Source organism: Salvelinus sp. IW2-2015, linkage group LG23 (genome assembly GCF_002910315.2).
Source record: "Salvelinus sp. IW2-2015 linkage group LG23, ASM291031v2, whole genome shotgun sequence".
Lineage (NCBI taxonomy): Eukaryota > Metazoa > Chordata > Actinopteri > Salmoniformes > Salmonidae > Salvelinus > Salvelinus sp. IW2-2015.
The window spans coordinates 34,397,797-34,415,287 of NC_036863.1; the positions used below are offsets into that span (position 1 = coordinate 34,397,797).

Below are 17,491 nucleotides of genomic sequence, written 5' to 3' on the forward strand. Positions count from 1 at the left end.
GTGTTTTCCCTGGGAGAACATTGAGAAGGTGAAGTGAGGAGTATGTGAGAGAAAGTGTTTTCTCTGGGAGAAATTTGAGAAGGTGAAGTGAGGAGTATGTGAGAGAAAGTGTTTTCCCTGGGAGAACATTGAGAAGGTGAAGTGAGGAGTATGTGAGAGAAAGTGTTTTCCCTGGGAGACATTGAGAAGGTGAAGTGAGGAGTTATGGTGAGAGAAAGTGTTTTCTCTGGGAGAACATTGAGAAGGTGAAGTGAGGAGTATGTGAGAGAAAGTGCTTTATCATTTACAGAACAACCATTTTGTGAAATTTACATTGAACCCTCTTACTCAGAAAGTAACCAATTAACCTTTTATACTTTAGCGTGACACCATTACATAATGCCTCTGTCTGTCTGAGGCTCAGGCATCCACACTGACTGTTGACATTAATATGCCAGGACATATTATGTACCTGTGGTAGCAGTGGTACTAGAGGCCGTTATGAGGGGAGACAGGGATCCTGTGTTCTTTCACACTTAGCCTGATGCCAGTAATGAACCTACACTCTGTCRGCTGACCAATCTAACCAGCTAAACACACACCAATACTGAGAACTTTGTAGAATGCTGGAAGTATGGCCTCCTCTGCTGTGACAAGCATTATCTGGTAACACCACTGTATTCATGATGTGGTGGTAAGGTGGCACCGGAGGCGATGGCTGCCATTTTACGTGCTCCTAACCAATCGTGCTATTCTGTGTGTTTTTTCACGTTGTTTGTAACTTTTTTTTGCACATAATGTTTCTACCACTGTCTTATGACCGAAAATAGCTTCTGGACATCAGAACAGCGATTACTCACCACAGATAGTCATGAAGATGGCGCGACAGAGCCTATTCCCACTCAAGAGACTGAAAGGATTTGGCATGGGTCCTCAGATCCTCAAAAAGTTCTACAGCTGCACCATCGAGAGCATCCTGACTGGTTGCATCACTGCTTGGTATGGCAACTGCTCAGCATCCGACCGCAAGGCGCTACAGAGGGTAGTGCGTACGGTCCAGTATATCACTGGGGCCAAGCTTCCTATCATTCAGGACCTCTATACCAGGCGGTGTCAGAGGAAGGCTCTACAAATTGTCAAAGACTCCAGCCACCCTAGTCATAGACTTCTCTCTGCTACCGCACGGCAAGCGGTACCGGAGCACCAAGTTTAGGTCCAAAAGGCTCCTTTAAAACAGCTTCTACCCCCAAGCCATTAGACTGTTAAACAGTTAGTTAAATGGCTACCTGGACATATTTGCGTTGACCCCCTTTTTTTATGCTGGTGCTACTCATTGTTTATTATCTATGCATAGTCACTTTACCCCTACCTACATGTACATATTACCTCAACTTACCTCAACTAACCTGTACCACCGCACATTGACTCTGTACCACTACCCTCTTTCTATAGCCTCGTTATTGTTATTGTGCTACTTTTTTTGTTAGTTTATTAGATGTTTATTTATTTTTTTAGCTAATATTTTCTTGCTTACTTAAAAAAAATCTGCATTGGTGGTTAAGGGCTTGTAAGTAAGCATTTAACGATAAGGTCTAACTACACCTGTGTATTCCGCACATAACATTTGATTTATGATTTGATTTGGTGCATCAAATGAATTGCCCTTGTTGTTATAGAGAGAGGGGAAAATATTGGCTCATAAATGAAATGGTTATTGTGGATAAATCTATGCTGAATGTCTTCAATAAACTACTATTACCAGTTTGGTGTGAGCTTAGACAGCTAGCAGGTAGCTAATCAAGAGAATTTTCAACCATTGAATCACCCAATGGTAATGGAATACTTTCCAGTCGGCTTTAGGAATGTTAGAACATCAGGAGATGGAGTTTAAGAATGTATCAGTTTGGCATTTATACAGGCAGCCCAATTCTGAGCTTTTATCTCACTAATTGGTCTTTTGACAAATTAGATCAGCTCTGAAAAAGATCTGCTGTTGTCACGTTCCTGACCTTATTTCCTTTGTTTAGTCTTTGTTTAGTTGGTCAGGACGTGAGCTGGGTGGGCATTCTATGTTTTGTGTTTCTATGTTGGGTTTATWGTTTGGCCTAATATGGTTCTCAATCAGAGGCAGGTGTTTGTCATTGTCTCTGATTGGGAACCATATTAAGGTAGGCTGTTTCTCACTGTTTGTTTGTGGGTGATTGTTCCTGTTCGTGCGTTCATGTGGTTTATGTTCTCTCGGTCAACACTGTAGCGTCGTTGGTTTCGTTTTGTTTATTGTTTTGTTCGTGTTAAAGTAAGTGTTCCAATAAATATGGAAATGTACCACGCTGCGCTTTGGTCCTCCTCTCCTTCAACCAACGACGAGAGTCGTTACAACTGTGAAAAGACCAAAAATAGTGGAAAAGAATTGGGCTACCTGTGTAAACGTAGCCTATGGCTGTGTCCCAATCCAAAGGCAGCTGCCTACCTGCCTCCAAAGACCTTAGTAGGTAGGACTTTTCCAGTAGGTAACTGTTATTTGGGGCAGCATCACGTGACAACGCATTCACATTCCACCGAGTGCCAGACATTTAGTTACATTGTAGTCACTGTAGCACCGTGAGCAACTAGTGCTAGCAATTCAGTGAACAACTATCCCAAAATGGAAATATCTGACACAAATAACAAGATAACAAGTAACATAATTGATCTCCTCAGTACCTGTTCATGAATTAAGTTGACACCGACCAGAATACTTAGCCTACAGTATAGGGTCCTCCTCTAGCATATTGCTTGGTCTGCAGCTCCATAGTTGTGGACATGACAGGTAGGGTTGTATGCATGATACAGGAAACGATTTTCATGAGATTGCTAAATAAGCTATTTTACTGACTGCATAAGAATGATTAATAGCCAGAATAGTGGTGTTTCACTGTGAAYCTAATACCGCGTTAGAGCTGCTAACTTTGCAGTTAATTCAACTATCACAGCCATGCATATTATTAAATGACACTGATGTTCAGGATAACATTGTTTTATGTTCGTTGATAGCTAATATTGAAAGAAATACATAAGAAGGCTAATTAATCGTAATGTAAGRTAAATGCAATYGATACAAATAGTGGCTTGTGATAAAAGATAACCTGTCCAATATAATTATATAAGTGCATATCGAACAGGAATATGTAATCAATGAAATGAATACACCATTGTACTGTAATATTATTGATGCCTTTCTCTCCCCTTGCAGGGACTTAGACAGATAAACAACAGGCACCAGATGCCCAAGTCTCAAAACCAGAATCGTATGGAGACATTAACACTTGTCATTTTGAAAACATTCAAACATTTTTTATTGGTTTTCGTGTATCTATGCATTAGTCCTTWAAACAGTCCATTGTACAAAATAAGAAATTCCAAAGTGAGGGACATAAAGGAGATGAACCTCCAACATTCATAACCTTATTCAGTACATGAGGGCACATTTAMTCATGACTGKCATAGTTTTTTTTAGAAACAGGACAGGAGTTTACAAGTTTTTGTTCCAGCCCTTTACTAACACTTCATTCAACTAATTGTGGACTAAAAAAAGACTTGAAGACTTACACACAACACACAGTGCATTCCCCTGGGGCAGAAATCATGCCTATTTTAGAATGAGTTTTATAAGTTCGAATTTCATGACAAATCTGCATGATAAACCATAACATGGCTGAATCTATCTATCTCTAACATTGTGATGTTGCACACTCCRTAATGCCCTTCAACCCGGAACAAGCAGGGACAAGGGGGAGAAACTAACCTCACGGCTCACATTTCAGTCCTGGTTCAAGTTGGTGAAGCCACAACTATCTTTATTAATGTGCAATAGTTTTGTTAACGYTTTTGCATATTTTTAGGCTTGTTCAGTTGTTTACAGTAAGAGTAGAATAACAGCCTCTAATTTTAACTAMGTTAACGTTAGGTAAACAGACACTGCATGCAGCTAGTTAGCAAGCTTGCTAAACAGACTCATCCACAGAATGCAAAAATATATTGGCTGGCTAACAAGCCTAGAATGAACAGAACACAGCTGGCTGCATTTCCTATGATTTCCCATCAGATGTTGTTAAAAATGTCTTACCTACAAACGAGTCTGGCAGAGCTGTTTTCTCCTGCCAAGCCAATACAATGAAGCGCATCGRGATCAGGTGCCCACCTTAGTCCCTGAAAACAAATGGGAAAAAACAATTCACTACATGTCTTTACATAGCTAGTAAGTTCACCAATTCATTATTTAAAAACTGTRCGGGTCTTCACAATTAACACATTGCTGAATCTACGATTAGGCCTAGTTAGTTAAGATGTTAATCTCTAAACAACGATAATCAGGATGAGATTCACTACTAACATTATCTAGCTATCGTGTACTGTACGAGGTTTTAGCTAACTAGCTTGGCAATGGGCTGATAAACAACAGTTACTCAATATTAGAATTCAAAATTCATATGAAATCAATTTGAACATTTTTACAGACTACTTACATTTCGCGAAGTTATTTCTTATTCTTCTGGGAKATTTTCTCCAAAGTGGGGACTTGTGTCTGCCATTAATTCAGAATTGTTTAGAATTTTTGGTGCACCACAAGGTGTTATGGCATAGCCTCCCTGGCGAAGGAAACAGGATGCTGCCTTCAAAATCGCCTGAATGAAGGCACCTTAGAAGGCAACATTTTAAGATACCTTGGTATTGGGACATGCCAATTTTGATGTACCACCTAGAAATGCTGATCCTTGTCGATTGGGACGTACCCTATGTGTCTACAGATGGCCTGTTCAGCATTACTGTCACAAATCATGCAGTAATAGTCTTTGTGTTGGTACAGTCGAGAGGGGTGATTATGACTGGAACTAGTGGGGCGGAGAGAACTTTGCTGCTCCTCATTGCTATAGAAACTGACAAGACAAGCTCCCCCATTTTTCCCCCACCATGTTGTGCTGGGCTGGTTTCTCTGCAGGTATCACTGCAGGTATGTGTAGTGTTGTGCTGTGTGGCGGAGGAGCCTCACAGGATGAGCTGTTGGCCCGGCAGAGTGTAAACAGAGCCTTAGGGATGGTCTCCCATGGTGGAAGAGCACTCTACATGATTCTCTCCCTGGGCTGCTGTGTTCTCCCAGGGTGGGGGATGTTTGGCCTCTCCACTGGGAATCATTGGCCGTCTGACTGACGCTGAGCTAGATGCCGAGTCTCCCCAGGCTTCAGCAGGCCCCCATTCAGATCGACGGGGCTGTAGTGGAGCGGGTCGAGAGCTTCAAGTTCCTCGGTTGCCACATCACTAAGGATCTATCATGGTCGACGAATACCAACACAGTCGTGAAGAGGGCACGGCAACGTCTCTTCCTCCTCAGGAGGCTGAAACATTCAGCATGGGCCTCTCAGATCCTCAAAAAGTTCTACAGCTGCACCATTGAGAGCATCTTGACTGGCTGCATCACCSCTTGGTATGGCAATTACTTGGCATCCTACCGCAAGGCACTACAGAGGGTAGTGCGTACAGCCCAAGGKGGTGACCCGTTCCTGTAGGTTCATGCTCTACAACATTCGCAGAGTACGACCCTGCCTCACACAGGAAGCGGCGCAGGTCCTAATCCAGGCACTTGTCATCTCCCGTCTGGATTACTGCAACTCGCTGTTGGCTGGGCTCCCTGCCTGTGCCATTAAACCCCTACAACTCATCCAGAACGCCGCAGCCCGTCTGGTGTTCAACCTTCCCAAGTTCTCTCACGTCACCCCGCTCCTCCGCTCTCTCCACTGGCTTCCAGTTGAAGCTCGCATCCGCTACAAGACCATGGTGCTTGCCTACGGAGCTGTGAGGGGAACGGCACCTCCGTACCTTCAGGCTCTGATCCTGTCTCTTATACACATCTAGATGTGTATAAGAGACAGCCTCTGGAGTGCACGCCTCCCTACCTCTGAGGAAGTACAGTTCCCGCTCAGCCCAGTCAAAACTGTTCGCTGCTCTGGCACCCCAATGGTGGAACAAACTCCCTCACGACGCCAGGTCAGCGGAGTCAATCACCACCTTCCGGAGACACCTGAAACCCCACCTCTTTAAGGAATACCTAGGATAGGATAAAGTAATCCTTCTAACCCCCCCCCCCCTTAAAAGAGTTAGATGCACTATTGTAAAGTGGTTGTTCCACTGGATATCATAAGGTGAATGCACCAATTTGTATGTCGCTCTGGATAAGAGCGTCTGCTAAATGACTTAAATGTAATGTAAATGTACATCACTGGGGCGGAGCTCCCTGCCATCCAGGACCTCTATACCAGGCGGTGTCAGAGGAAGGCCCTAAATATTGTCAAAGACTCCACCCACCCAGGTCATAGACTGTTCTGTCTTCTACCGTACCGATGCACCACGTCTGGAACCAACAGGACCCTGAACAGCTTCTACCTCCAAGCCATAAGACTGCTACATAGTTAGTCCGGGTACTGTAGCTGTTTGGTTAAATATTGAACTATCTGTATTGATCCTTTTTGCACTAACTTTTGTGACTCATCACATACATTGTTGCTACTGTTTATTATCTGTCACTTTATTCCTAGTTATATGTACATATCTACCTCAATTTCCTTGTACCCCTGCATATTGACTCGGTACTGGTACCTTGTGTGTATATAGCCAAGTTGTCATTAATCATTGTGTATTTAGTCAACTTTTATTATTAAGTCTTTTACTTTTCTTTAATTTCTCTATTTTCTCTCTCAGCATTGTTGGGATGGGAAGGGCCTGTAAGTAAACATTTCACTGTTCGTCTACACCTGTTGTTTACCAAGCATGTGTCAAATAAAATTTGACTTGATTTAGTTACAGATTGCGTTGTCTACTGTCAGGCTCGATGTCCGTGGTCTGTTCAGTGGGCTGTGACGTGCCAGGGACTTGGCTGGGGTTGTTGTGTAAGTATAGAGCCTGGATATTCAGCATAATGGCTGTATGTATTTTCAACAAGATATATCGCCAGGCTGTGATTAGCATATGGTGATCCCTGTTAAATAGCCACAGGTGAGAAAAAGAAAGTTAACTACTTAAAATTCTGTCATATAGAATTCTGTCCTCAACTTTCAACTCCCCCATGTCTCTCTCCAGTCTATCCCCCCTACTGAGTGAATGAAATTACCCGGTGTAGATAATAGAGGTGAGAAATCATTCGGTGGATACAGAACAAGTGGGGACTCGATGTCCCTCTTACTTTTTAAGAGCTGCTGAAGTCTCTATCCCTCTCTTTCTCTCTCTCCATCGGTCTCTCTCAAATGTCTGTCTTTCTATCTCTCTCTTTTGTTTCATATTTGAATTCCATGTTAGTTCTGAATTTCCACATTGAACAGGGAAACAAGATGATGATAAAATATTTTTCACTATTTTTACTGTTTAGGTCCAGATAGGATGCACATGATTTAGCTTTCACCCTGTCACTGAGTGTAGTTGGCAAACACACGTTAGAATACATCTCAAACATTAACTCAAGCTAAACTGCAAAGTTAACTGATTGGCACTTTAGTCACTATTTCCTGTCGATGTTATCTAATTGGCAATGCTTTAATTGTTTTTACCCCTCAACACATGTTCATCACTTTCTAGTCCACTGTCTACTTATTTTACTATGAAATTCACACCTGCTGTTTGTACCATATGAAATCCATTTTGTGTGGTCACGACTTAATGTGAGTCACATTACATCATATTCAATATTGACACACATAAATAATCTTATAATTAAGTCTAATTTAGAATTAATTTAGGAATTTATACACCCTCATAAGATACAAAACTCAGGTTTAAAAGATACCAGTTCATAGCCTCCCCAAATGCCCAGGTTGACAGGAAACGGTTTTTCATAACTACTGGACCTTTTAAGAGAACGAGATTACAATTTTACTCAAGGGTGAATAAACATAATACTGTTCAAAATGGAGCAGAAAGTCACACAGGCATTTCAATGAACAATCTGACCCACCCATGTAATGACAAAGAACGAGTGAAAATGAGGACGGATAGATGTACACATCTATTATCATTATCATGATATCGATAACAAACACGTGTCCAGCACAGTCTACGATATATCATAAAATATTCTCAGTATCATACTGTAGCTGCGTGTGAATCAAGTAGCCTATCTGTGAGCAAATTGCCTTAGCGCAGCCTTAGGACCCTGAGGAAATCGGCAGGTCACTGCAGGAGAAGGTGCGCGTGGTGATTTGTATGCGCTGCCACTCGTAGCTCGCATTATAGTCCATCTGATAGCGGCTCTGCATTGCCAGGTAGAACGGGATTAGGTTTTTACTCCCGGGGATCTTTCTCGCTGCTCAGGCTTGGGCGCCTTCTTGTTGATTTATCTCACACCTGAACGTATTTTCTCTTCTTTTCATAATTTCCTCTCTTTTTGGTGCCTATGCAAGGACATTTAACCGGAAAAAGATACATTTGCAAACGTTTTACAGAAAGGAGGGACCAGTAGTACATCAAACAAGCATTGAACAACTAAAGAAAGACGAATAACGACGAAAAGAGGGTGAGTTCTTGAATTCTTCAACCACTTTCAGAGGCAGCAGAAGTTAATTGACAACGTAATTGCCAAATATTTTGACAAGGTGATAGGCTGTGGCGCGGTCTAAAAAGTTGAATTCAATTCTGTCTAATAATGGTGTAAAGTTGTAAAGACAAAATTATTAGGCTATCAATTTTGATAGAAAATGACTCAACCTGTTGATAAACTTTGATCTGAGTAGTGTGTGTGAACGAGAGAAGGGGGACTGAGAGTGTTAGAGGTAGCCTACATGTGTGAGTATTGACTGCATGAGTCCTTTGGATCCTTTGGATACACCCAGTTCATCTAATACAATGAATCCGCATTAAGAAAGTAGGTCATATTTTCGTCTTTAAAATAATTTATGAGACTTTATTGATTTGCCATTGACGTTGTGTGGCTGTGTAATCTATAGGCTACCCTGAATTTGTTAGGTAGGCTAATCCATACAGTTTGGTTTTGCAACCAACACTGAATTACAGAGTTAACAGATCTTTGGAGAACAAAGTAATTATCATTGTATTGCTTTTTAAGATATATTATATAACACACTGATTATCCCAGTACCAGCCCATGCTTCTCACCGTGCTATTTCATGGGTCAATCTAGCCATGTGTCAGAAAGGTGGGCTATAGCCTACGACAGATGCTTCCTCGCAAAACCACAATGAAGACGTATAAGCAGTTGTTGTACAATTTCCTTGACCGTCCAGACTTTCTTATTTGTTGTATATTGCCCACTGGTGTAATATCCTACATTTCAAAAGAAAGTCCCTGAGTTGATTCAGCCGTTTACGGCAGGAGCTGTCCATTCATTGTGGTGCTGAAAGTTAGAACCGCAGGTTCTAGAAGGCGGTGATGGCTTCGCTCGTGATGCAGATAATTCATGCTACTATAGTAGTGAAACATATAATTGTGTGTCTATAGAGTGTAATAATCTCATTGTCATTGATTCCGTTGAGTCATTGGTCACCCTTGGCACACAATCATATAATGGAAAGAATGGCTACAGTATCAGTACATGTATCACACTGGATAGAGGGATCAGAATTACACCTGATGTCTCTTGAACTTCTCCTTCATTAACATTCTGGGCTTGTCCCTTCATCCTGGGCCTTTTAATTCTCTGTGATTATAGAGTTTCTTTGCAAAATCCCATTGAGGCCCTGCCTTTGCCTCTCGCAGTCTGCAGTGGAACAGAGCAGACACACACACACACACACACACACACACACACACACACACACACACACACACACACACACACACACACACACAACATTACATCATGAGGGATTCAAACATTTCAAAGGTTGTTGATACAAGGACACTTAAGGAAACAAAAAGTACTTTCTCCTCCACACAGCTAGGCTGCCCATAATGGCTGAAACAGAGCAGTACCTTTTCCTCCACACAGCTAGGCTGCCCATAACGGCTGAAACAGAGCAGTACCTTCTCCTCCACACAGCTAGGCTGCCTAAAATGGCTGAAACAGAGCAGTACCTTTTCCTCCACACAGCTAGGCTGCCCATAACGGCTGAAACAGAGCAGRACCTTCTCRTCCACACAGCTAGGCTGCCTATAATGGCTGAAACAGAGCAGTACCTAGACACTTGTTTTGCTCTTCTCTTAGACAGGCCTGCAATCTGAAGGTTTATGTAAGTCTACGTACGTGGCAGAGACGGCCAAATATCAACGCCACCAACCTGCATCTGCACTTCAGGCTGTCCGAGTGTGATATGAGGGGCTGCTATTTAAGGAGCTTGTCAGATAAGGCCTGCTCCATGTAACAATGGAATGAGCAGCTCACCTCCAGAATCAGCCCCTACCTCTTGTCTCCCACAACAACAATATCTGGCTTATTCGTCAGACAAGAAAACACATGATCATCAACATCAAACCAGGCTCCTCTGACAAGAAAATGTTTATGTATGTCTGCTGTTGGTGAAACCACCTGTCTCACCTCTGTAGCTACCAGGTTGACGTGTGCAACAGACTCAAACACACACACACATTGGGATTGTTCTGGTTATTCACCCTGTCAAGTTTATTCAATAAAAAAATAAGCAAATGAAACTTACACAATTCACCCGTTGTACCCCCCTTTTGGGAATACATCTTCATTTGATTTCCTCTATAAATAAAGCATACTGTAGCCTCCCGGGTGGTCAGCGGTCTAAGGAACTGCAGTGCTTGAGGCGTCACTACAGATCCGGGTTCAATCCCGGGCTGTGTCGCAGCTTGCCGTAACCGGTTGACCCATGAAGCAACGCAATTGGCCCAGCGCCATCCGGGTTAGGGGAGGGTTTGGCCGGCCGGGATGTCCTTGTCCCATTGCGCACTAGCGACTCCCGTGGCGGGCCGGGCGCGTGCACGCTGACACGGTCGCCAGTTGTACGGTGTTTCCTCCAACACATTGGTGCGGCTGGCTTCCGGGTTAAGCAAGCAGTGTGTCAAGAAGCAGTGCGGCTTGGCAGGTTCATGTTTCGGAGGACGCATGGCTCTCGACCTTCGCCTCTACCGAGTCCGTACTGGAGTTGCAGCGATGGGACAAGACTGTAACTACCAATTGGATGCCATGAAATTGGGGAGAAAAAAGGTTAAAAAAAATATTTWAAAAAATTAAGCATAGTGTGCCCCGCCCACTTCCTATTATGGTGGGAAGCATGAAGATGGCTGGTGTTGACTGTGATCTTCTACCTCCTCCTATTGCCTGTTATGGCCGAACAAATCACATCCAAATCACAGACTTACACAGGGCATGTCCAGCCATGTAAATGTGGAACTGCATTGGATTTCAATAAAGTGTTGGTATGCATTATTGATGGAGACATAATACAATTTGTTTGTAGCTGGGGGTGTCTTGGCTGTGTAATGATTACAAAGACGGAGTTGACAGAAGCAGGGACTGGTCATTTAATTACACTATTGACTGACTGACAAGTCTGGGAGAGGTTTTCACCTCATGCTCGTTTCACTGTTGGTTGTTCCTGTCTACCTGTCTGTCTCAGAGATGGACAGCCACTGGCCTATCACTTGGACTGATGCGTAAAAGCACAAAATCAAGAAGAGGGAGGTTAAAAATGGCGGAGAGAGAGATAACCAGATGGATTGACTCACCAACAGAGGAACTAAAATGTCTAAAACCATGGATGAAAAAGTCAACCTAGAGAGTAATGTGCACTTATTTTGCGTATTATTATTTTTTCACAATATTTTGTGTTTGTGTAAATGTTTTTGTAATTCAAGACTGGGAGAGGCAAAGTGTGTATTTGTTGAGTGTGTATGTGCAAGTGTGTCTTTCTTGATCACTCCAGCGTATTCTAAGCAGAGCGTCCATATTTCCCTGGAGAGATGTGTCTTCTCTCTGAGGGACTGTTGCTACGCCACGTCATTCCAGCATTATTGAATTTCTCACTTTTCAGAAGCAAAACGCCTTTCACATTATAAAGGTGTGGAGAGGCTGCTTGCTTATTCAGTCTGGCTGTGTGCCATATCTCAGCTTAAGTAAAGAAGAGAGACAGAGATGAATATTTATGAGTAGTTATTTAGGAAGAAATTGTTTGTTTCACTGTGGGGGCAAAGTTAGTTTGCCTTGGAAAACAAGTCCTTGTAAGGCTCAGAGCTTGTCAGACGTCAATATTTAGTATCAAGACAAAAGTGTGCAAATGGTTTTTGTCAGGGGACTGTCGGCTGTAATTAAAGAAAAGCTGACACAGACTTCAGCCTGTTTCTAGGATTGTCTCTGTCTGTATATGCTGCATGACTAGAGGGAAGAAGACAAAGAGGAGGAAAGAAGGGTAGAAAATAGACTGATAGAGACAAAGATAAAACACTTTAAAAAGCTGAGAGAAAGAAAAAAGGAAAGATGGGTAGATAAGGTAGGGCCAATAAGAAGACAGGCATACAGTGTAAAAGAACGACTCTAGGAAGATGGATACAGAGAGAGAAACAAAGCAAAAATAGAGAAGAGAGACAAAGGGAATGAAGGATGGTTTTGGTTTGATTTTAATGATCAACCTGGCCTTTCAATCAATTGGCTCTATCTGCTGGTTGCTCTTCTGTGCTTCTGACCACTCAGTTTGTACACATGTTCCAGGGGATGGATGTTTTGGGTAATGACCCATGTCCAATGGATGGACTTTGTCCTCCTTTATTGCCATAAGAAGTGAGTTGTAATTCATGGCCTCTGCTCCCGGGTCACCTAGGGGGAATCGATAGTGGCGCACCCCCATTGCCGAGATGCCACCTTGTCATTGTCTAGGCCATTGTTGTAATGTGTGGCTACTTGGCAAGTCATTTTCCCCTTAATGTCGAATAACGACAGCTGCACCTTTTATTTTTACCCTTGTTGATTGAGTGTCTTTTTATTGAATTTCCATTTAAGCAGTCGTTTCTCCAAACCATCCCCTCCTTTAATTTCACAGCAGAGAGACACTCTCTGCACTGCTGGCATTGGCTGCAATGATAAATGGACTTTCACTTGGATAAGGGTTATTCCTAGAGTCCCTGGCAAGCTCAGCCCAGCCCAGAGCACATACTGTAGGGCTTCTCTCTGTGGCAAAGAGCACCTGGGGTCTCACTCTCTAGCTCACAATCACATTCATTCTGATTTACAGACAGTGTACTGCTTCGATTACCATGGAAACCAGGATTTGGTAGATGGATACAAGAGTACAACACGTCTCCAGATGTGCTCTCACATCTCAGGCAATGTGTCCACTTTTTATCTATAGCAACAACACTTTTTTATTTTATTTTTACATACACTGAGTATACCAAACATTAGGAACACCTTCCTATTATTGAGTTGCACCCCCCATTAGGAGATGGTTATTGATTAATGTTTGGTGAACTGAGAGGGAGATGTGTATGTTGTGTGTGGCTGATGAGTGAGAACCGTGTTAAAACCTGTGCGTGTTGCTAATGGTGTGTTATGTTATTTTGTGTTCTAGCATCTATCCACAGACATAACAGAATCAGCTAAGAGGTCAGAGGTCAGCGGCCTGCAGGCCAGTCAGACAGATCATCATCTGTAAGCCCTGACGACAGACCTTCTCACTAACCCTACCCAGCCTTATGACTGTCCATCATACTCTCCGTCAGGCCCCCAGCATCCCTCTACCTCTCCGATAGTTTTAATACTTTCTGTCTCGCTCTGTTAGCCCCTGTAATGCAGTGTCATAAGAATGGCTGACTGGCTGTGGAGCGTGGCTGCATCTGTCTCCCTGTCTGTCTCCTTACAGACAGGCTCATTCCTCACTGACACAATCTGGATATGAGGTATTTCCCAGGTGGATCTAAAGCTTACTCTAGTGTGATGGGGTCTGCCACTGGTAGAGCCTGATTCATCCCACTTTGAGTTTGCAGTACCTCTGTCACCTCATCCACCCGCTTCCAGGTTCAGACTCCTCTCAGCCCTATGCCCTGGTTGTGTTTGTGTGGTGTGTGTTGTGTTTGTGTGTGTGTGGTGTGTGTGTGTTGTGTGGTGTTTGTGTGTATGTGTGTGGTGTGTTGTGTTGTTGTGTGTGTTGTGTTTGTGTGTGCAGTGTGGTGTGTGTGTGTGTGTGTGGTATATGTCCTCCTCCTCTGCTCTGAGGGTGTGATTCAATAGCACTGTTCAGTGTCCTAGGAGACCTACTGCTGGGCTCACTGATTTGGTCTCCAAATCTTGAGAAGGAAATAACCAGTGACACACACTTCCTGTACTCACCCCCTGCTCTTCTTCGCTCCCTGGCACCTGCTGATCAGCCATCACATACCAATCTACCTCTCTGAGATGTGTGAGGAACATGTGAGGAAAACATATTTGTTGTCATGTGTGCTGACCTGGTTTAGGAGAGGGATGCCATACCATCTCCTTCCATCAATGTATTTCAACGTGATTATTTGATGAAAGATGGTTTCCATGTAAAAAGGGATTTAGCAATTCATGCCAGACAGATCTGTGTGGTTTGTGTGGGTTTTAGTGGTAAATATCATCATTTAGGCGGGTCTCTACTTTACCATTGGCTGGTGGTGGTAGAGCACTTTTGCCTGCAGCCATTATCTGCTGATGTTGCAGGTGTTTGAATGCGCTGCTATGCTCTGTTAGGTGTCACTTCCATGTATCTCCTAAAGTTCATATGGTTTTGTTCAGACTAAATCCTTGATTTCCTGGCCCCTGACCTTATGATTGCTGATCCCTCTACCATATCAGAGTGCTGGGATGTATCCGTCTCTGCTGTGGTTTAGGATAGAGCCAGGGATAGAGAGGGGAACAGTGAGGGCACTGGAGTGAAAAAGCTGATTCTCTTCCCTGCTTCACACCCCAGTGCCTACATGTGATCTGTCTGCTGTGGTGTAGTGACGGTTCCTGCTCTCTGATATTGGCAATCTGTTAGGGGGTAAGAGGGAATGCTTCCCCCTGTCACAGGACTGGTAGAGGGAAGGATAATCAGCATCCTGTTTTACTCAATCTGCAGCTCTCTCTCCATTACAATGTCARGCCTATGAATGGCTTACAGAGCAGGAGGTGGGTGTCGAACACCTAAACCAGGATTGCAACATGAGGACACAGTAGCTACATTAATAAAACAGCAAGACAGTGCTCCTGGATAAGAGTGTCTGCTAAATGACTAACATGTAAATGTAATATACAGTATTTGAAACCTGGTGTGGGACTCTGCATGTGAACCCTGTGAGATCTTGTCAGACATGTACATGCAAGATAGATATCCTCATAGACAGGGTCTTGCTGTGTGCAGACATCTTATCTGTTTTGTGTGCCTGTATGTGTGTGGGCGTTGGCCTATGCGGTGTGCATATGTGTCGTGTGTGTGTGTGTGTGTGTGTGTGTGTGTGTGTGTTTGTGTAGTGCACAGGCTCTCCATGATTCAGGTGGCAGCGGTGGCAGGTTAACTGAAGTATGGTAATGAGGCGGTGATAATGCACCGTCAGTCTGAGCCATTTAATCCAGGAGTTCTTAAACTTTTTCAGCCTGGGACCCAAATGAGAAATGTGTGTTTTCCTGGGACACAAGCTTAGGAAAATATGCAACTATACATAAATATTGGTACATTTCATTGCCCTTAAGCCTAAAACAAATGCTATATAGACAAAAACAATTAACAATGACATTAAATAAATTAAATATCCATATAAATATATATTAATGTTTATTRTCCCCCATTAAAACACTTACATATCTGTCTAGGTTGGAACTGTTGCTGTTAAAATACATATATTTTTATTTTTATATAGAATAAAAATTATGTATTGTATTTTAACAGCAGCATGTCTATTCTGGGCTCTGTTGTGACAGTACAACACTGAGATTATGCTCAGCCTTGAAACTTTTTCTGTACTTGTTTATTAAGTATGTCAGAGTTGAGAACCTTGACTCGCATAGGTATGTGGTGCCAAACTGGACCAGAACATCTACTGCGTTCCCAATCGGGCAGGAGACCACTTCCTGCTGTAGATGAACAACCCAGAACTGTGTGAGTGTTTGCCTCAAAAAGCATCTCGCTTCAATCAGTTTATTCCAGTTAAGAATAACAAATATTATTGTATTTTAACAGCAACAGTTCCAACCTAGACTAGTTTCCAACGATAATTTCTACAGTAAGATGTACAGTGGGCCTGATCATTTTTCATCTTCATCTGTACTGTTACTTAGGGTTGCACTATCAGTAGCTAGCTTGCTTTGGCGAATGTTAGCGATTAGCTGTGTACAAGGCCAGGGGATTGTTTGAAAGATAAACTCACATCTACTACCATGAGAATTAGTTAGTACTCTCTTATTTCTGTTATAAAATGACAACAATGTCTTGCTAGCTGACTTACTTTTCCACTGTCAAATCACTGTTTCCTGAAGTATTCTGCCCTGTTCTGAAAGAACTTCCTGTGTTTACCATCATGCTGTGGACTTTTGGTCAGGACGTGTTCATTTGTTCGTTATGTGAGACTCTTTACTAAACTCTTCACCGTACAAAACACATTGTGGGCGCTCCTCGTTATACGTTTGTATGAAAGAGAGAGAAACTCATCGCTGTATATTTTTCGTTTCGTGACAATTCCGTCAGAACTTGTGGCTAGCACGAATCCATTTGATGATAACGGTGAGTGATGGCGAGTGAGAATGACAAGTCAGTGGCAGACAGCGCATCGTCTGCTGCCTGAACGACAGCGCTGATCTTCAAGAAAACGGCAGAAAAAAATATCCGTTAAACCGCGAAGCACACAGGCATCTCCCTCTCCCACTCGCGGAGCTGCCAAACTGAGCAGAGACCGCTGCTTAAGCAGAAAGCGCCCTGAACAGAGAGCGCAGATGCTCTTGGCCGAATCAGTTCTAGTAATTAATGAAACAATTATACATCTACACTGACACGTCGCGACCCACCATTAACAGGACCCTTAAGGAAGGCTGATTTAATCCTTACCTGTCTCCACAGTGAGACACACCTGCATGTCTCACTGTGCCATCTAACACAGCACTCCTCTATTATCTATCCCATCACATATATCACTGGGTTCCCACCATAAACCACAGTCCACATCACCATACTGTAAAATCACCACCATCTCAGCATGTCACCACATGCACTGTTATGTCACACTTTGCTATCTCTTCTCACACTCCTCCATCTTCAAGCATATATATTATGTGTAACACCTGCTCTATTGGCTGCCTATGTGTTTTAACAGTAGAACTGTGCATGGCCTCAGCCTGCGTGTGTTGGAGAACTACAGCATATCCATCCCACCCAGGCTGTAGTCCTGCTGTCTGTCTGCAGCATCCAGGTGCTTGAGTATACAACACTAATTACTGCAGTTTACTGAGGACCCAGAGTGCTGACTACAGATTACTGCACTCTGAAAGCGTCTGTCTCATCAGCTCCTCTTTCTCTCTTCGTACTTCCGTTTTCCCATTTAAAGTGTTTCATTAGTGTTAGACATATGCATGCGTTTTACTTATTTT

General features: G+C 43.0%; 1 protein-coding gene across 1 annotated transcript in view; it reads left to right on the forward strand.

Moving 5' to 3' along the window:
• Nucleotides 1-8,264: 8,264 nt before the first annotated feature.
• robo1 (roundabout, axon guidance receptor, homolog 1 (Drosophila)) overlaps nt 8,265-17,491 on the forward strand; it is a 225,300-nt gene continuing 216,073 nt past the window's right edge. Inside the window, exon 1 of the mRNA XM_070434580.1 lies at nt 8,265-8,515. The gene's annotated coding sequence lies outside the window, so the exon portion shown is untranslated. The remainder of the gene's footprint in view (nt 8,516-17,491) is intronic.